Source organism: Cervus canadensis, chromosome 32 (genome assembly GCF_019320065.1).
Source record: "Cervus canadensis isolate Bull #8, Minnesota chromosome 32, ASM1932006v1, whole genome shotgun sequence".
Lineage (NCBI taxonomy): Eukaryota > Metazoa > Chordata > Mammalia > Artiodactyla > Cervidae > Cervus > Cervus canadensis.
The window spans coordinates 27,969,488-27,990,083 of NC_057417.1; the positions used below are offsets into that span (position 1 = coordinate 27,969,488).

Sequence of the window (20,596 nt, forward strand, 5' to 3'; positions counted from 1 at the left end):
GTCTGGCTGACTAATTCTTGCTTACATGCTTCCCTTTTTTGACATTCCATGTAGCTCACATACCCCAAAATTTTGAGTGCACATTTTATTTATTCGGTACTTATCTGTTGAGCACCTACTATGTTCCAAGCACTGTTCTAAGCAATGCGGTACAGCAAATTCTGCCCAAGAAAATAGGCTAAATAAAGATAATGTGTAGAGTACATTAGAAAATTATAACTAGTTTAAAACAAACAAACAAACAAAAATTAGTGGGCAGGAAGTGTTGTGTATGAGAACGAGAGTGAGGGAATTTCTGTGAAGGAATAGTCCAGGCTCTATGCTAGGCACTGGAGGAAGAGAGCATGGAACCCTGCCTTCAAGGAATTCACGATGTGTTATGTTCTGTTGTTTTGTTTTGTTTTTTAATTCTTTCACACTAGATAGAAAAAGGGTTTGTTTTTTGTTGTTTGGTTTTTTTTGTTTTTTTTTCTTTGGCCTGCTCCTAGGCAGCTTCCCAACCAGGGATTGAACCCCGGCCCCCGGGCGGTAAGAGAATGGAGTCCTAACCATTGGACCCCCAAGGACTTCCCAAGAAGAGGTTCTGAAAAGCTGGTAACATTTTCAACCCACTCCCTTAAAGATGTATAGGATTTAAAATAAATTAATTAAAGTGAAATGAAAGGCAAAAAAAAAGATGTGTAGAATTTGAAAGCAGGCAGAAGGGACAAGCAAGGGACTCAGAGGCAGATTCCCCCCTGACATGTGTATTGTTAGACAAAGAATCCAGTGCCATTTAGTGCCTGAAGTGATGGGTATGGAGTCAAGACTGGGGATGGAGTCAGGAGACAGAACTTGGGGAGTCCTGAATGGCAGGCCAGGGAGCGAAGTCTTTCTTCCCAAATAAATAGAATACCTGTGAGATTTGAACCAGGGCAGGAAAGGACTAGGTTTGCATTTGGTTTCCATCATCATTGTTTCCTCAGTGCTGAGCACAGTGCCTGGCACAGCATCCATATGTAGAATGTGTGAAATGAAGAAATGAATGAATGCATGCATGTGTTCAGGGAGACTGATCTGGCAGGAGTGGAGGAGATGGCCTGAGTGAGAAGAGTCTAGAAATAGCTCCTTCACCCCTCCTCCAACATGGGATCTGGTCCCTCCTCTCTTACTACACCACCCAGCAAAATGCAATCCTGCTGGTGAATAAACCCTCCCACTTCCTTCTGTCTCTTACATGCCTGTTTGCCAAGTCCTTCCTCTTCCTTTCTCTTCCTCTCTGTAGGACAGGCCTCAGTCTTTCTCGGCCTGGGCATCCCAGGTCTGTAGGAAGGAACCCTTACAGCGAACCTTGCTTGTCCGCAGGTGGATTAAATGGATCAGTGATTCCGGACCCAGTCAGTGATTCAGGACCTAGAAGCTAAACCTCGGGAACTTTCTGGCACATTGCAGGCTGCCTTTCTTCACCTCACTTCTTTCCTTGACCAGTCCAATGGAAAGGGAAAAAAAAAAAATCCAGGCCAAATCTGTTTAGGGAAAAAGTAAAGCCGATGCAAAGAAAAGGATGTTCTAAAGTGAAACAGGATTGACATCAGCAGTCTCCATGTTGGGACCCCTCTCTGATGGCCCTGCCTTCCTTTCCCTTTCAATTCTTTTTAAGACTCTAGGGTTACAGCTGCATCTGCCCAGTGGCCCCAGCTGTTTAGAGGACTTTTAAAGGCATGGTGACATGACATAGAGCAAGTGGCTTAGTATTCTGGTTTCTTCCTCCCCTCTGTGTGGTACTGCTGAAAGAAACCTGGAGCAGGGAGGTGGAGAACTAGCCATTCTGCCTTCTGCCTGGCCCCCAGCTCTATGTGCAAGACCTATGTCCTCTCTGGCTCTTAATTTCCCCACCTTTGAAGTGAGAAATTAAACTCAATGCTCCACCCAGCCATGATGAGTTCTAGATTAGAGTCAGCCTGTTCCTCATCTGAAATGGAAGGCTATTCCCATTCTTTAGCTGTGGAAACAGGGAATCTGTCTGCAGACCTGGTAGCTGGTTCAGTGCCAGAGTTGAGAGGCTCAGAGTCATCTTTGTTTTTTATTTTACTTTTAAATATTTTCTGGCTGTGCAGCGTGTGGGATCTTAGTTCCCCAGCCAGGGGTCAAACCCGCACCCTGTGCAGAGGAAACCCAGAGTCTTAACCCTTGGACACCAGGGAAGTCCCCATCTCTGGTTTTTTTTTAGACTTGGAAGCCAAGACACAGAGATCTCAGCTGTATGACCAACCAATGGCCACACATTAGCGACCCCTAGAGCCTGAATTCAAACCCAGGCAGATCTTCTGGACTTCAGGCGGTAAGGGCACCCTTTCCTGCCCAAACTCTTGAGAGTCTACCTCTTTGGGAAAGGAGGAGCCTTGCCCTCTGGGGACTGACTTGACATAGGGGCACTGGGCAGGCGCCCTGTGTGGCTAACCCTTTGCTCCATCTCCAGTGCTGGAGGATACGACCTTTAGAGGCAGCCTCTGGGGCCTGAGTTGGCGGACAAAGAGGCCAGCCGGAGACATTAGTGTCCTGCTGTTTCTGGGCAGTCGTAAATCACTGCAGCCCCATCCCCTGGCTCCTGGCTTCCTTCTGCGGCTAGAAAGCTCCCTGATTGGTGCGGAGGCAGCAACAGCGGCAGCAGCAGCAGCATCTTCCGAAGCAGACCGGCAATGCTCCCCACCCTGTCCTCTGGGAACACTTCCCAGTGGCTGCCCTGACAGGCAGGTCTGCAGTAGGGGCAGGGCGCATGACAGATTCAGAGGCAAAGGACGACAGGGAGATCTCAGTGGGCCGCCTCCCTCCCTGAGGATAGGAGAGCCACTAGTGGAGGAAGCCTGTGCTGGGAGGCAGGACCCACCGGTTGAAGCCTTGACTTTGCTATTGATCCTGCCGGGTGACCTTGAACAAGCCGCTTTACCTCTCTGGGCCTCAGAATGTACATCTATAAAATAACAGAATTGGATGGATTCTTCTTAAGTTCCTCCAGCCTATTACCCTGCCTGAGTGTCTCCCCAGCATCTCCAGTATAAGAACTGAAAGAAGGTTCTATATGTGCTTCCCATCTTCTCCTGGGCATCCCTGGCGGTTCAGATGGTAAAGAATCTGCCTGCAATGCAGGAGACCTGGGTTCGATCCCTGAGTCAGGAAGATACTCTGGAGAAGGAAATGGCAACCCACTCCAGAACTCTTGCCTGGGAAATCCCATGGACAGAGAAACCTGGCAGGCTCCAGTCCATGGGGTCGAAAAGAGTTGGACATGACTGAGTGACTAACATTTTGATCTTCTCCTCCCCTCGCCTTGGCTTTGCCATGCGTGCCACTCCCATTGCACATGCATCAAAGTCCCTGCTCTCTAGCCTGGAGTTTACAGGCTTCTCCCGAGGTTCCTTCCTGCCTCCCTGGCTACATCTCACAGAGGACACTTGACAGGCACTTGCTGACCAGGCAATGCCCCCTTCCGACTTTGAGCCTTTTCAAAGGCTGGGATAGGGATGGGAGGATGGGGAAGGAATCATGGGTGAGGGACCAACAGAGAAGCAGGGTCAGAAGGCTGGCTACGCAAAGGTGTTGCCCAGCAGTGGATCTCAACTCCTTCAACTCTTACCCCCCATACCATCCCACCTCTTCAGCTTTTAGACTCAGACACTGACCACTCCCCCAGGAGTTCCCTCCAGCTCCCAGCACTTGTTCTAGACCTTGTCATTGCACTTATAGGTATGGGACTTTGTCTTCCCCTGTGGTCTTACAAGTGGATTCTCAAAGACAGATCCATCTGAGTCACCTCTGAGCTCCAAGCCTGGCATGGAGCAGATGCTCAGGGAAGTTTTGTTCAATGAAAAAGGCTCTGCTTCAAGAATGAATCACCTGGTGATGGTCTTACCTCTTGAAGAGGACTTAAAAGGTTTTGCCTCCAAACAAATGGCCATGATCAAATTGTGGCCAAGACTCAGGAAGGCAGAACCATAGACAAATCCAGGAGCAGATACGGCCACAGCCAGACAGGACGGTCTTGAAGAAGAGCCAGACAGAGGATTTCAAAGACAGCTGTTAACATGGGGCTGACAACCACAGAAATTCTCTGTTCCGTGTGTCTGACCACTGCTCACCAAACCAGCTTCCCTAAATCTAGGGTCTCTCAGATCCCCTAAAACTGATTGGGCTGAAAGGAGGGAGAGATTGAAAAGTCTGATACATCTTTCCGTTTTAAGTTTTGCATTCCCCTAAAGAGGCCCAGTTCAAAGTTTACCACACCAAGGGAATGTTCATCACCATTTAGAAAAAAAAAAAAAAAAATAGGCCTTTGTTGGATTTCCCTGGTAGTCCATTGGTTAAGATTACGTGCTTCCACTGCAAGGGGCACGAGCTGGATCCCTAGTCGGGGAAGTTCCATGGGCTGTGTGGTCTGTCTTCATTCACAAGAGATGGACTTTCCAGGGCAGAGGAGCCAGGGATAGAATCTTCTCAAACTCATCTGTGTGAACTTGGGCCAAGTGCTTCCCCAATATGGACCTCCCATTACACCCCCCAAATCTCAAAGGGAACTCTCCATTATGCCCTCTGAATGTGTTCTTGACTCAGTAGAGGGGTCTGAAGTCAAGGTCTTGATGCTTGACTCCAACAAAAGGCAAATGACTCAGCGGGGAGCCACAGTGATGGGGCTGGTGGCCACCTACCCACCACAGGGAATGAGGCAGGGGCTTTCTGCTTTTAGAAGACACCAAGCTTCCCTAGTGGCTCAGACAGTAAAGAATCTGCCTACAATGCAGGAGACCCAGGTTCGATCCCTGGGTGGCGAAGACTCCTGGAGAAGGAAGTGGACACCCACTCCAGTATTCTTGCCTGGGAAATCCCATGGACAGAGGAGCCTGGCTGGGTACAGTCCATGGGGTTGCAAAGAGTCAGACACGACTGAATGACTAACAAGTTGCAGAGAGCCCATCAATTTCCGTTCATTTCCAAGAGGCAATTTCTCCATCAGCTGGAGCTGTCCAGTGATGGCCTGGGCCGAGTCTGGACAGGGTGGGACTGGAATCAGCAGTGAGGGACCAGTAGAGAAGCAAGGCCAGGAGACCGGCACTTGGAGGTAATGCCCAGCAGTGATTTTCAACCTGGCTGTGCATCGCAGTTCCCCAGCATCCAAGGGAGGAGACATAAAACCCGTTCTGAGAAAGCCCTGAGGCTGGGAATCTCAGAACGGATCAGTTTCTGCCCTTTGGATTCTTCAGCCAGAGAAGATGTCAAGCAAGGGAGAGATGGGGTCTGATTTGCATTTCAGAATGGCCACTCTGCCAATACCTAGACAAGGGGAACTTGTCTAGAATCCAGAGTCCCAGGTCCAATAGAGTGGATCAAAATCTCCAACCGTGGGGTCTGGGAACCTGAAGCTCTCTGGGGGATTCTGCCACCATCAATGGTCTGCCAGAGTGACCTCGAAAGACCCTGGGAACCCTAAAGAAGGCCAGGCTGGGCTGCTCAAAGAGGAAGTTGCGTAGCCATGAGGCCTCAGAGAGCTGGCCGAAGAGGTACGGAACTGGCATTTTCTTGCGTTGGCCACTCTGCCGAGTCAGCCCAGCACTAATGCTTCCAGACGGCAAACCCCACTTGCTCATGTAATAGGAACGAGGGTGCTGACACAGCGGGCAGACTGGAGCCCAGGCTGCACCGGGGACGGGAGGTAGGCACAGACACTCAGCACCGACTCCGTGCTCTGAGCCTGAGGACAGACGGGAGCAAAAGGCACTAGCTCCTCAGCAAGCCTGAAGGGAATCGAGATGACTCAGGAGCATGGGGCTTGCCCTGTCTTCTAAGTTTCAGAACCAACCAGGTTTCCTCCCTGTCTTCCCGGACAGGTTGGTAAACCGGAAGGGACAGCCAAAAGGACCTTTGTTCATCCAATAGAGAAGTCCCTTATATAGCACCCCACCTGCTGTGTGGCAGCCCTTGCGAGCAAACCTCTGGCGACAGGCAGTTTCCTGAAGCCCCGCTTCCTCTGTGGGACAACACTCAGGTTCCCAGGTCCCTTTCCCTGTTGTTCCTCTTTCTACCTTCAGATGTCATAAAAAAAAGGAGAGCCCTTTTTCTCCCTCAAAGCCTTTTACATTTAAGGCTAGAACAGGTAAAGCCCTTTTGTCTCCACACTGAACAAATTTCTCCAGGAACAAAGAGTAGATTTTAGCACGTTCCTTTTTTTTTTTCTCCTCCATCTATAATGTCTGGTGCATAAAGGGAATGGAGAGGTGGCCAAAGAGATGGATGACCAAGATATATGGTACTGAGCTCCTGACCTCCCTCCTCGTCCAAGTCAAGAAATCTGTGCCCAGGGACTTCCCTGGTGGTCCAGTGGTTACGACTCTGCACTCCCAATGCAGGGGGCCCAGGTTTGATCCCTGGCCAGGGAGCTAGATTCCACATGTTGCAACTAGGAAAAAAAGAGAGTGAGAGAGAAGAAAGAAATGTGTGCCCAGAGGGTTATACGAGGCCTGAGAGCACTTTTCATCAAATGGAGATTGGGCCTCCAACCCCAAGCAGGGCAGTCACACCAACTTGGGCTGAGCCACGTGCCTATATCAGAGGCTGCCTCGGAGTCTGTAATCTCTCCCCTTAAGTCCTCACCTCGTTTCTAACACTCAGGTGGCAAGGAAAGGCCACTAAGTGAGAAGACAAAGGAGTGCATATGCATTTACCCCCATTCTTCCACACTATAGATGAGGGGTCCAAGGCACAGAGAGGTTAAGTAACCTGTCTAGGTCACACAACTAGTAAATGGAAGGGCTGAGTCATGAGGAGGTTCTCGTGTCTCCTGTTCTTCACTGGAGGGGTGAAGGCAGGCCTGACTCCTTACACATAGCTGGGTTTAGGTCTAACCTCTCCCATGGGAGGATGCAGATAAAGCTGGCTAGGAGGAGGAGCCTGAGAGAGGAAGTGAATGACCTGCTCTCTCATGAGAGTGGGAAGGAGTGTATTCCCCAGGAGGATGAGTCAAAGCCAAGGCCCTCCTGGAGAAGTTGGAGGGACAGCAGTTTCCAGGCATTCTGCCCAAGACAGTGGCTGTCCATGCTGGATTCAGGGACCTGGGGCTGCAAACAGAACACTGGAGACTGGCTGAACCAATGATGGGCTAAATAACCTTAAACAAATCACTGATCTCTGGATCTCTGTTAATTCTGGAACACAGAACTAATGATCCATTAGCACAGAACAAGCCACTTGGGTTAATACAAAAACCTTGACACTTTCTGCTCTTCACTGAAATGATCTGAACTCTATCACCCTGTGCAAATCAGAAGCCTTCAAAGAAAACTTTGGGGATTTCCTAGGTTTGGGGGCATCGGGGAGGGGAGGATAAATAAAACCAGTCCCGAGAAAGTCCTGAGGTTGGGAATCTGAGACTGGATTGGATCAGATTGGACCAGATTCTGCCCTTTGGATTTTTCAGCCAGGGGAGATTTCAAGCAAGGGAGAGGAGGAGTCAGGATTGCATTTTAGAATGGTCACTCTGGAAGCTGGAGTAGAGGGTGGGCCGGATGGGGAGACCAGAAGAAGGGAGACCACTGGGGTGGGGGTGTTCCTATAACAGCCACTGTGAGAGGTGGTGGGAGTGAGGGTAGGGCAGCAGTGGTGACCAGAGGAGATGCCCAGCATGACTCCTAGACAAGTGGGTGGACAGGGAGAGTCCCATTCTCCTTGACAGAGCAGGGTTAAGGGAAAGAGGACAAGTTCAGTTTGGGAGATGAGATGCCCAGATTGGGTCCCGGCATAGAAATTTGAGTTTGCAGTGGGTGGTGGACCCATGGGCCTTTAAAGAATATAAATGGGGGACTTCCCTGGTGGTCCAATGGCTAAGACTCTGCACTTCCAATGTAAGGGGGCCTGGGTTCAATCCCTGGTCAGGGAACTAGATCCAGTATGCTGCCACTAAAGATCCCAAGGGCTGTAATGTAAGACCTGGTGCAGCCAAATTAATTAAATATATATTTTTTAAAATGAAGAGTATAAATGAGCAGGGAGTGAGGTATGGGGTTAAGACAGGAGGCAGATGGGCCCTGCCCCCCGCCCCCCAGAGTAAAGCTATGGAAGGTTCATTCCCCATGGACCGAAACTCCAAGAACAGCAGGAAACTAAGGGAGGAGGCTGGGCCCTGCCCAGGCCACAGATTTCTTTTCTCAAAGTCAGGAGACCTCCCCAACCACACGTGTGCAGAAAAGGCTCCATGGAGGTCAAGGGGGAGTCATGTCAAGGGATGTTCCTTACCCAGACGCCTTTTCGGTAAAATCCATCTTGGCTAAGAGACGCGTGCACCCACATGGGAGGGTCCTGAGATGGGCCAAATATAGACTGTGAACCAGGCAAATCAAAATGAGTGGCCAAAGGAAACCTAGAAGAAATACCCCACAAAAGTAATTCTAACTGCCATGAGGGTGCAATTCAAAAACTCTCCCTCTGAGTCTGCCCATGTGCGTATCTATCCACACGTGCTGTACTCGTTTCCTCTTAATAAATACTTCACTTGCTTCACTACTTTCCGTTTTTATGGGAATTCTTTTCTGCAAAGCTGAAGAGCCAGGGCCCTTGTCACTGATCATTGGTCTACTAGCTAGGGTCTGGTGCTTTCTCCATCGCAACCCAGCTTCAAACTCCGGTTGGGAACCCAAGCCCTGCTCCAAGCCAGTGCAGGCCGAGGCCACCCGAGATCAGGGTGGGCCAGTGAACACAGGCTCAGGAGACCTGGAGGGATCACCAGGAAGCACTAGATGTGACCATCCATTCCTCATGGTGCCAAGTGCCTTCAGAAAACTGGAAGGACACAGAAGCAGGCCTTGCTGAGCTAGGGCATCTTTGTCAACCTCGGCAAGTGCAATTTTAGTGGAACTGAGCTGTAGTGGTTCAGAATGGCAGGGGTTAGCAAGGTGGTGAATCAGAATTTGGAAATGACTGTTGTCTCTCTCTTTTTTTCAATTTAATTTTAATTTTATTCTAGAGTACAGTTGATTTACAATACTGTGTTACAGAAATGACTATTTTCATCCGTCATTTAATGGTCAGATGAAAGAGAGAGAAGCTGATATTGCTGGTGGTGATATTGCAGGACCAAGGGAGGGTTTCCTTTGTCTGCAAAAGGCTGGGGGCTGTTTAAAAGCCTCCGGGAGAGTCTGGAGAGAGAGAGAGGCTGGAAGGATGGGGGTGAGGTGGGAGGAGCAGGTAGATGAATTGACGTGTGGGAGAGGTCTTGAGCCCTGGAGGAGGGGTGAGTGGGGATGGAAGGCAGGTGGAGACTTTCGAGCGGACAGCAGGGAGGTTCCTGGGAAACTTCTTCTCCAAGAAGAAGCTGAAGTCATCTGCTGAGTCATGGGAGGAGGAGGGGAAGAGGCTGGTGAACAGGCTGAAGGTTTGAGGGAGCCTCTGGGGAGGGTGGGGGAGTGAGCTGGGAGAAGAACCAGCTGGGCCTGGAGGCCGTGTGCACCGGGCCCCCATCTGCTGGGCCCTGTGGTTTTCTCCGGCAGTTCTCACTCAGCACTGTGGATCAGGAGCTGCAAAGTTGGAGGTCAGACCACCCAGGGCAGGCAGTGGTCAGCTGTGGCCAAGAGACTGGGGGCCAAGAAGGCTCAGTATATCAAAGGAGTGGGTGCTAAGACTGGCCAAGGACACGGACGGGGCAAGGTGGGGAAATCAAGGCAGGAGGAGGTCAGAGGCCAGAGGGCTCAGGGACAGGGAAGAGCAGGCAGAGGGAGCAGTGAAGTGGGGGTGCCAGAGCATTAGGAGAGTGGGAAGCCCCCCAAGAGCAGCAGAAAATTCTGGGGAGTGGACAGGCGCTAGTGCAAAGACTCCCTTGAGAGGCTCCGGTTGAAGACACTATGTCGTGTGGATGTTGGAAAGTCCCCAGGATGAGGCAGGGCCTGGGGAAGGAGGAAAATGACCACTTGGGGTCAAAGGCTGAGGAAGGCCACCCAGGACCAGGCTTTGAGGGCACAGGGATAGTTCACAGAGCTACAAGCTTTGGGCCCCAAGGAAGGGGGTCTGCCCAGGGGGTTTGGAAGAAGCAGCGTGGCACACGGGGCAGCTAGTGGCTTGAACCTTCATGTCTTTCCATTCTGCCAGGCACAAGGCCCTACCACCCTTGCATCTTGCTCCCGTAACTCTGATCTCTGGGCCAGCACGTCTACCTTGGGAGGAAGATGGGATGATTTGGGCCTCCTGAGCTTCACAACCAGAGAAGAGGAAGCCAGGGGCTTGAGCAAAGGGGAGTGTGACCACGGTATTCCCCTGCTTTGCACTTTCTTTGTCCACTGGGTCGTGCAGGTGGCTGAGGACAGGCACCAGGCAGAGTAGAGGCCACTGTAATTCCCCAGGCCCTGGACATCCTGGGGTTACTCCTGGGGCAGGGAAAGATCAAGGAGGAGGCCCTGAGGCAGGCAATTAAAAAAAAAAAAAGGCAGAGAAAAGAGAAATAAACAGAGACATAGGGACAAGGATCCGACAGGACAGAGAGACAGACAAGAAAGCAGGATGGCTGAGACAGAATCGTGGAGAGAAGGTGCTGAGCTCGCTGGCCACGTGCCCATGGCTCATTCCAGAAGCTGCTGGGATGGACCCAATCAGTGTAAGATGGATGGCTGTTCTGGGAAGGCAGAGGCCGCCAGGCCAGGCAGCCACAGCATCCCTTCCATCTGCACCACCTGCTGCAGGAAGCCCAGTCGGGTGACTTGCTAAAGCCTGAAGAGTGCCCCCAGGGTTTCCTCAAGGGTAGCAGGAAGTGGGAGAAGGGATCTGCTTGGGAGTCACAGACACCGCCCCCCCCCCCCGCCCCGCTCTGCCTCTCACTAACTCTGAGGTCTGGCAACCATCGACCTCCCTGCAGTCTTCATCGCCATCAGTAAGATGGAAATAGCCACCTAATGCTCAGTGGTTGTGACATGTCTTCACCTGCCCCACAGGGGACCTGAGTAACCTGGGTGTCAAGGCTGTCCTTCAGGTCTCACAAGAACTTGGAGGCAACTGACGTCTTCTGTTCTGGCATCGTTTGGGGAGAGTTCCAAAAATCTGGCCAAGCAGTTTAGGCCAGAGGTGGGGAGTCAGGAGATTAGGTTGTGATCCCAATTCCCAGGGCTGCACCACTGCTAAAAGTGAAAGTCACTCAGTCATGCCCGACTCTTTGCGACCGCATGGACTGTACAGTCCATGGAATTCTCCAGGCCAGAATACTGGAGTGGGTAGCCTTTCCCTTCTCCAGGGGATCTTCCCAACCCAGGGATTGAAACTCAGGTCTCCCACACATTGCAGGCAGATTCTTTACCAGCTGAGCCACAAGGGAAGCCGAACAATACTGGAATGGGTAGCCTATCCCTTCTCCAGTGGATTTTCCTGATCCAGGAATCATTGGTAAAGATCTCACCAATTAAAAGCTCCTACCCACTTCCCCGGGCTTCCCAGGTGGCTCAGTGGTAAAGAATCCACCTGCCAATAAGGAGATGCGGCTTCCATCCCTGGGTTGGGAAGCTCTCCTGGAGAAGGAAATGGCAACCCACTCCAGTATTCCGGCCAGAAGAATCCCATGGACAGAGAAGCCTGGCGGACTACAGTCTATAGTATTGCAAAAGAGTCAGACACAACTGGAAGACTAAACAATAACAACCCATCTCCCCTCACCCCCAAACCCCAGCACTTATGCTGGCTGCCAAGCCCCAACAACACAGAGATGAAAGGACATGGATCATCGTTCTGTCCCACCCACCCAAGAGCTCTGCCCCAGATGGTAGCCCTCCACAACTGGGCTGGAGGAACCCTCCTGATCATCAGGGTTGGCTGCACACTGGCCTCGTTCTGCCTCTCCACCATTTACTTGTCCCTCCATTGATTCAAATGTTGGGTACTTACTAGGTGCACCATACCCGGTGGGTGAGACAAATAAAGACACATGATGAGAAGACGGGCCCAGGATGCTAGGAAGGGACATCAAGGGGACCCTAGTCCCGTCTATCCAAGTCCTTGGCCTCCCAACTCCAGCTTAAGTGCTTCCTCTTCCAGAAGACTTCCCAGAACTTCTTCTAGGAGTGACTTCTTTTTAAAAAATTTTATTTATTTATTTATTTTATTTGGTTGTGCAAGGTCTCAGTTGCAGTACAAGGGCTCTTCACCATGCAGCATGCAAACTCTTAGCTGCAGCATGTGGAACCCAGTTCCCTGAGCAGGCATCGAACCCAGGCTCCCTGTATTGGGGGTGCAGAGTCTTAGCCCCTGAACCACCAGGGAAGTCTCTAGGAGTGACTCCTTCTGCTTCTGAGCCCACATTTCTCCAAAGCTGCATACACCAGGGTCTTACTCAAGGGTTAGGAATGTATATGCACAGTATCCTTACAGATTGTCTCCTCTTTAGGGTCAGAGTACAGATCCTATTCATCTTTGCATTCTATGGAACCCAGCACAGTTGCAGGGGATCAGAGGTCAATGGATACATATGTTTTTGAACCTCAGTGGAGATCATCAGATGCATAATAGTTTATGTCTTTAAGCCTTAGTCTCTTCGCTTGTTAAGTGGGGATAATAATTTTCACTTCCTGGCGAGGCCAGATGGATCAAATGAGATATTGCATGTGAAGTCCCTTGGCAAGCTGGAGGCTGCACAGCTCTGCGCAGTCGTGGGTTGTTGCTAATAATACTGCAATCTCGGGGCCGGAGTTGGACGCAGAGAGGCAGGGAGCAGGCGCCCCTCTGTCTGCAGCTTCTCCTCCTGCCTGACAGTGGTGGAGAGGCGCTAGGAGCCTAAAACAACCCCAATGTGGGCAGCCAGACTGCGGTGGGAAGAGAAGCCAGTGGGAACCTGGATACTCAGGTTCCAAGTCTGCCTCTAGCTCAGGGTGGTGACCTTGGACAGGTCAGTCCCTTCTCTTGAGCATCAGTTTCTCCATCAGCCAAGTAGGAATTGAATTCACTGGCTGGCTGGCAGCAGAGTTGAGGTGAGGCTCTGGTAGGAGCTGGAATGCAGAGGAACCCCACACCAATGTCCCAGTATTGTACAGCTGTGGGGTCCCAGTGAGGTATGTACCAATCCATCTGCAGACATTACCCTTTCCCTTCCAGCCCAACTGGGTCAGATGGCAGCCTCTCTCCCTGGGAAACCAGGCATAATTTCTGGCCAGAGTGGTGCTCAAATACTTGTTGAATGAAAGAATAAATGAGTGAATAAAGGGGGCCCCACAGAGGGAGTGCCACTCTTAGGCTCCCAAAGCATTGCAGCCCACCTTGGACAGGTCAACAGTTCATCCCTATGTTCATGGTCTATACTGCTTCTACCAGAGTTTGAATCATCATCACGGCTCCCCTGCATTAATGCAGCTGGTTTTCCTGTTTCCATCTTCTTCTCCTACTATCTACCCCTTCTCCACAGGATACTTAGAGTGATCTTTTTAAAACTCAAATCCTATTATGTCTCTCTTCTGCTTAAAATCCTCTGGTTAGCTTCCTAGTGCCTTCAGGATAATCTTCCTAACCATTAATGAGCCTACAAAGGCCCTCCTCCCATCTCAATTCACTGTCTCTCTTGAGCCTCTGTTCCAGCCACCTGCTTCTTTTTCCATTCCTCCAAGAAGTCCAGGCTTTCATCTGGTTAAAAGCTATTTTCTTTCAAAAGCTTTCCCTGGTCCCTCCTCCTAGACTCAGTTGTTGTTCAGTCACTAAGTATCGTCTGACTCTTTACGACCCCATGGACTGCAGCATGCCACGATCCTCTGTCCTCTACAATTTCCTGGAGTTTGCTCAAATTCATGTCCACTGAGTCAGTGATGATATCTAACCATCTCATCCTCTGCAGCCCCCTTCTCCTTTTGCCTTTAATCTCTTTCTCTTTGGGTCTTTTCCAATGAGTCAGCTCTTCGCATGCGGTGGCCAAAGTATTGGAGCTTCAACTTCAGTCCTTCCAATGGCTGTTCATGGTCAATTTCCTTTAAGATTGACTGGTTTGATCTCCTTGCTGTCCAAGGGACTCTCAAGTCTCCATGGAGTACTCATTTAGTTCTAGTGTTACGCTGCTCGGTCATGTCTGACTCTTTGTGACCCCATGGACTGTATAGCCCACCAGGCTCCTCTGTCCATGGAACTCTCCAGGCAAGAATGCCCTGAAAACTGCCCCAGACTTAGCACTCTATTCCTCTCCCATCCAACTCTCACCAGTATTTCATGGAATCATTGGTCTATCTCCTGCCTAGACTGTCAACTCTACAGGAGCAGAGATCTGGTTGGCCCTGTGATGCACTGTTTGCTCCAGTCTGACACAAGGAAGGGCTCAAATAATATTTGCTGAGTAGCTGAGTGAGGTTGAGAGGAAGAAAGGCTGCTTGCAGTCTTTGAGAGTAAGGTAAGCTTAAGCAGACCAAGACCAAGGGCAGAGGCCAGAGAGGTGGGTGGAGAGCGGTGCAGGGGAGGGGGAGGGGCGGGGGCGAGGTGGGGGTAGGAAGAGACAGGGCCTAGACTATGAGTTTGATGAACAAACTGCTGAGATCCAGAGACCATCCTCCCTGCCCCTTGTCTACATCTCAAAGACCCTCAGGGCCAACCTTGCACGCCCAGGCCTTTGTCGGGGTGCCTCTAAGCTGCTGGTCTTGAAACTCTCAGCCTAGTATGCATGTCTGCAAGTACCTGGGCCTGCCCCTTCCAAATGCCGGTTTTTTTTTTTTTTTCCAAATGCCGGTTTTAATAAAAACTGGCCTTATAATCTTAACAGTCTTCTGCAGGGTAATCCTCCCCTAAAACAAGAATAAAGATCCCAGCCTGGCCCGATTGGGGGCGGGTGGAGTGTCAAACGCTTTTTGTAAACTGAGAATGTCCGCACAGACTAGAAAAGCTCGCCTTCACCCCAGGTTCTTGGGTATTCTTCCTGACCCTTTCCCCCTGACCCCGCATAGGTGGCACCACGCTTCCACGCCAGTACCAGGCACACCCGCCTTTCCAGTAGTGGAGCCCAGCACGCTCCCAAAAGCCCCGAGGGGCGCGCCGGGAAAGGGCAGATTCTCGGGATAGGAGGGGAGGTGGTGCCTTTGCCTTTGGCTCCGCCCCACCCGCACCGCACGCCGCAGCTTGCTGTGATTGGCTATGTCAGTCCACGACTCTCCAATCAAGAGGCTACCCCGGAGTCAGAGGCGGGGCTTCGGTTCCCACGCAGGGCGGCTCCTAGTCTCTCTCCTCTTGGGGCGTCCACCCCGCCCTGCCCCTCCGCCGTGACTCAGCAGGAAGGCGCGACCCGACCGGGCCGGAAAGGCCGAGCCAAGTCACCCCCTCCAGGTCCACGCCACTGAGCGTGTGGGACTTGGAGGAGGATTTGGGGGCGGAGGTGAGAATCCCTAGACCTGATCCCTGATCTTTGTGACCCAGAAAAACTGATCCTTTTCTGACCCTGCGTTTCCCTTTCTTACAGTAGCGATAAACACGTCCAGGAGAAGTCAGGAGACACGATCGTACTAGTTAGTAGGAAAAGCATGGGGCTTTTTTGGAGTTTGACAGTTAAGGGAACGAATCTCACCCATTATCTAGCTGTGTGATGCTAGCCAGTCCCTAAATCCTCCTGTGTAAAATCATAGAAAGATTTTTATCTCCATCTCTTAGGTTGAGACAGTGAAATGAGACAATGAATACAATGTATATAACCACTTGGTTTCATAGGTGGCTGCAGAATTCAATTAGGAGAAACAGCTTTGATTAGCAAAACAAAAGGGACAGTTTTGGAAAGCTAGTCCTGGAGACTCTGCAGTAGACAAAATAGACAGTTCTGCCTAAGAAATGGGCAAGAACCCAAGCGAAAAATGGGCAAAGGACTTGATAGACATTTCTCCAAAGAAGATGTACAAATTGTCAATAAGAACAACAGCAAAAGACACTTGACATAATTAGTCTTTAGGGAAATACAAACTAAAACCAGGAGATAACACTTCACAGTCAATACGATGACTAGAATTTTTTTAAGGGGTTGGGGATAATAAGACAACAAAAATGTGGAGAATTGGAACCCCTGTGCGGTGCACGTGGGAATGTAAAATGGCCCATCCACTGTGCACAACAATTTGGTAATCCTTCAAAATGTTAAATATGTAATTACCATTTTTGCTATTGTTGTTTAGTTGCTAAGTCGTGTCTGACTCTGCAATGCTATGGATAGCCCACCAGGCTCCTCTGTCCATTGGATTTCCCAGGCAAGAATACTGGAGGGGGTTGCCATTTCTGCAGGGGATCTTCCCGACCCACGGATCAAACCTGGGTCTCCCATATTGCCTGATTGTATGTCTACAAAATGTCTAGAAGCCATCGGGACAGAAAGTGAATTTAGTGGCTGCCAGAGGCCCCAGGGGTAGGGAAATGGGGAGTGACTGCTAATGGGCATGAGGTTTTTTTGGTGGGGTGATGAAATATACTGGAATTAGATAGTGGTGATAGTTGCACAACCTTGCAAATAGCTAACGGACCACTGAACTGTACACTTTAAAAGGGTGAATGTTATGTGAATTGTATCTCAATAATGCTGTTGTTTAAGAAAAGGCAAAAATGTGGGAGTCAGAGAGCTTGCAAACTTTGGGGGAGGAGACAGGGAGGGTCTCATTTGGGGTAGGCTGTTAGGGCTAGAGTAGAGAAAATCGAAATAAAAATGATGTGGGAATGTGCCTGTGTGTGCAGTGGTGGTGATGGTGGCCCTGTATGTGCATGTGAATGTACAAAAGGGCTCTTTAAAAACAGGATATGTAGGGACTTCTTAATGGTCCAGTGGTTAGGACTCTGAGCTTCCGCAGCAGGGGACCTGGGTTTTATCCCTGGTTAGAGAACTAGTATCCCACAGGCTGTGTGGTGTGGCCAAAATAATAATAATAATGATAATAGACATGAGTTTAACAATTTTCAGTTGTTTGATTCTTTAATGTTGTTCTTTGTATTTATTTATTTGGCTGTGCCAGGTCTTAGTTTTGGCACACGGGGATCTTCGATCTTTGTTGGGGCATGCTGGATCTTTGTTTTTTAACATTTATTTATTTACTTATGGCTGCGTCAGGTCTTAGCTGTGGCATGTGGGATCTTCCGTTGCTGTACGCGGGCTTCTCTCGAGTTGTGGCACCGCATGGGTTCCAGAGCCCACGGGCATGAGGGCTTAGTTCCCCCGAGGTATGTGGGATCTTAGTTCCCAACTACAGATTGAATCCGAGTCCCTTGCATTGGAAGGTGGAGTCTTTAGTACTGGACCACCAGAGAAGTCCCTCAGCTGCTTGTTGAATGCTTGCTCCAAGTCAGTGGCCAAGTGTGCACCATGTGCAGCCTGGAATCGGTGGAACTTTGGGGGTGAAGGGCTTAGTCAGTGAACAGGTAAAAGGGGGAGTCACAACGGAGGTAAAAGCAGATGGGAGATTGAGAAATCAGCAAAAGTCAGGGGGACTTAGCAGGACCTAACCTCCATAAGGGGCTTCCCTCATAGCTCAGTTGGTAAAGGATCCGCCTGCAATGCAGGAGAGCACGGTTCGATTCCTGGGTCGGGAAGATCCTCTGGAGAAGGGATAGGCTACCCACTCCAGTATTCTTGGGCTTCCCTTGTGGCTCAGCTGGTAAAGGATCTGTCTGCAATGCGGAAGACCTGGGTTCAATCCCTGGATTGGGAAGATCCCCTGGAGAAGGGAAAGGCTTCTCCTGGAGAATTCCATGGGCTGTGTAGTCCATGGGGTCACAGAGTCAGACATGATTGAGTGACTTTCACTCACTTCACTAACCTCCATAAGAATTCCTGAGATTTTTGGTAGGGATCCTCAGTATTCTATTTTAATGGGCCCTTTTAATTAATCTTATGAGGCAAGGTGCAGTCAGGAAGTTGAAAGATGCGGGAGATGTCCAAGAGGCTCATTGCCCTTAGAATAAAACTCCTCCCTGTGGCCCAGAAAGCCCTGAGTGGTCTGACCCTTACCAGCTTTCCTGACTTGTCTCTTGGCACTTGCTCCAGTCACAATGCCCTTCTTGCTGGTCCTTCTGCAGGCCAGGCTAAATCCCTAGTGAAGGACCGGGAATGGTCTACCCTAAACCTTTTCATGGTCAACAAAAGGCTCATGGCTGGTTCCCACCCAGGCCCAGCTCAAGTCTTACCTCCTCAGAGGCTTTCCCTCACCAGCCAATCCCTCCCATAACACCCTGCCTCATGTTCCTTGTAGCAGGAATCACTGCTCCAAATCTCTTGGCTGTTGATTCGTTCAGTGCCTTATCACGGGACTTGCCTTGAAGGTAACCTCTGGGCCATGCAAACAGGAACAGGTCTAGATCTCACAGAGTCCAGCCCAGTGCTCAGACTAGCACACGGGTGCTCCAGAAATATTTGCTCAGGTCCTCTGTTCACTGGCCAAACATTATTTGAGCACCTGCTGTGTATGAGGTCTTGCACACAAAGTTGAACACAACAGCCCCAGCCCCAGGAGGACACAGCCAAGTCAGAGCAGCCCGCTGAGATGCGGGGGTCGGTGCCGTCCCTGGGCAGGTACAGGGTGTGATGGGGGCTCCTAGTCCTGACCATGGGTGCCGGAGGGGGATACCCATGAAGGCCTTCTGGAGAAAAGGAAAGCTGAGCCATGAGGCTAAATAAGAGTTGACTAAGGGGGAAGGAGGGGAGAGGGTGACGTGTATTCCAGGCAGAGAGAACAGCATGTGCAGAGGCCCGGTGGGAAGAAAGCCCAGACATTAGAGGAACTGAAAGTAGTTCAGCCTGGCGAGATCCTGGCACCAAGTGGTGATGGATGATGTCAAAAACACAAGCAGGGCCAGTCTGTGCAGGAGACTTTGTAGACTGAACTAAGGAGTTGAGCAAAGGGCCTTCCCTGGCGGTCCAGTGCTAAGACTCCATGCTCCCAATGCAGGGGGCATGGGTTCGATCCCTGGTCAAGGAATTAAGCTCCTGCATGCCATGTGGTACAGCCAAGAAAAGAAAGAATATTAGCTTCCAGTCCTGCTATGCTCTGCAAACCTGGATTAGTCATTTCCCTTCTCTGAGCCTCAGTTTTCCCTGTCTGTAAAAAGGGATGCTAATACTTCCCTTGAGTTGAGCACCGATGAAAGCACTTTGTTTAGATGGGGAAGGGGAGTCCAGGGGTGGGAAGCTGTGATACACCTCAAGACAGTGGAGAGGCATACTTGAATGTGGGTGTACCTCAGTCAGTCAGTTCAGTTGCTCAGTCGTGTCCGACTCTTTGCGACCCCATGGACTGCAGCACGCCAGGCTTCCCTGTCTATCACCGACTCCCGTAGCTTGCTCAAACTCATGTCTTATCAAGTCGGTGATGTACCTGGAGAGGTAGTAACCATGGGCTGTGAGAATGATAGCATGCTGCACTCAGGTCTGGGGCTCTGGGTGGCTAGAACATCCCTGTTTCTCTGCCTCACTCCCTCCATTCTTTGGTGCTCTCACAGGAGGAGATGAGCACACGTCCTTCTACTCCACCATCCTGAACCAGAAGCCCCGACTGCCTGAATTCTTCAGCATTGTCATTCCTTTCCCTCTTTCAGCCCTCATCCCTCCAATGACACAGGGAGCTCCCTGACAAATGGAGACAAAACCAATACTGCCAAGAGCTGATGGAGTTTGGAGCTTAAGTGTCTGCCTCGCTCTTTGGCTGGCAGCCAGGACTTGGGTTTGGAGCCTGTGGGAAGCAGAATAATGCCTTCCCCCCAAAGATGTCCATGTCCTAATCCCTGGAGCTGGTGAAAATGTGACTTTACATGGTTAAAAAGATTGTGCAGATGTGGTTAAATTAAGGACCTTGAGATGGGGAGATTATCTTGGATTATCTAGGTGGGCCTGATATAATCATAAAAGACTTTTAAGGATGGAAGAGGGAGGCAGGAGAGTCAGGAAAAGAGATGATGGAAGCTGGGGTGGGAGTGATGCAATTGCTGACCGGAAGGAGGTCTTGAGCAGGCATGGAATGCAGGCAGCCTCTAGAAGCTGGTGAAGGTGAGGAAATCGATTCTCCTCCAGATCCTCTAGAAAGAATACCGCCCTGCCAACACTCTTGAATTTAGACCAGGGAAACCCATTTCTGACCTGTGACCTCAGGAACTGTAAGATGATAAATTTATGTTGTTTAAAGTCATTAAATTTGTGATAATTTACAGCAATGAGAGAAAACTCATACAGAGCCTGCAGGCTAATGTGGAAGGCGGGGTTTTTTTGGTCAGACAGTTGCTATTGGCAAGTCATGCACCCTGGAGCTGACAGAGGCTCTGGCAGCATCCCCCACTTCTCTGTGGCCCTGGGGCTCCAGGTGAGGCACCCCAAGAGCAGCCCTTGGGGAAGCCCCAGTGCTGCTTCCTTTTCCCCATCATCCTTTCTGCCTCCTGTCAATTTTTTTTCTCTTCTAGTCACTCCACTGCCGTGACCACCGTGTTTCATGACCTCGAGTAGACCCCGTCAAGGACCCAGATTTCTGTGAACGTAAAAGTGAGGATGGCCCAGGGGACCTTCTAGGGGCCTTCCTGGCGGCCTGACACTGTGAGTCAGCATTTCCAGGATGCGATGGGCCTGTGGAAAGCTCTCTGATGATGCTCTTGACCCGTCCTCCACCCCCCAGCGGGTTTCCTCCAGAGTCCT

The 20,596-nt window shown here is 50.5% G+C and overlaps 1 long non-coding RNA gene and 1 other non-coding gene across 2 annotated transcripts; both read left to right on the plus strand.

Annotated features, from left to right (window-relative positions):
• Window positions 1-6,334: 6,334 nt before the first annotated feature.
• Window positions 6,335-6,407, plus strand: TRNAG-CCC. Its single transcript has one exon. It is a non-coding gene; the product is annotated as a tRNA-Gly (tRNA).
• Window positions 6,408-15,192: 8,785 nt separating this feature from the next.
• On the plus strand, window positions 15,193-20,323 carry LOC122433536. The gene is made up of 3 exons (XR_006267114.1): window positions 15,193-15,328; window positions 17,033-17,142; window positions 19,417-20,323. It is a non-coding gene; the product is annotated as an uncharacterized LOC122433536 (long non-coding RNA).
• Window positions 20,324-20,596: the final 273 nt, after the last annotated feature.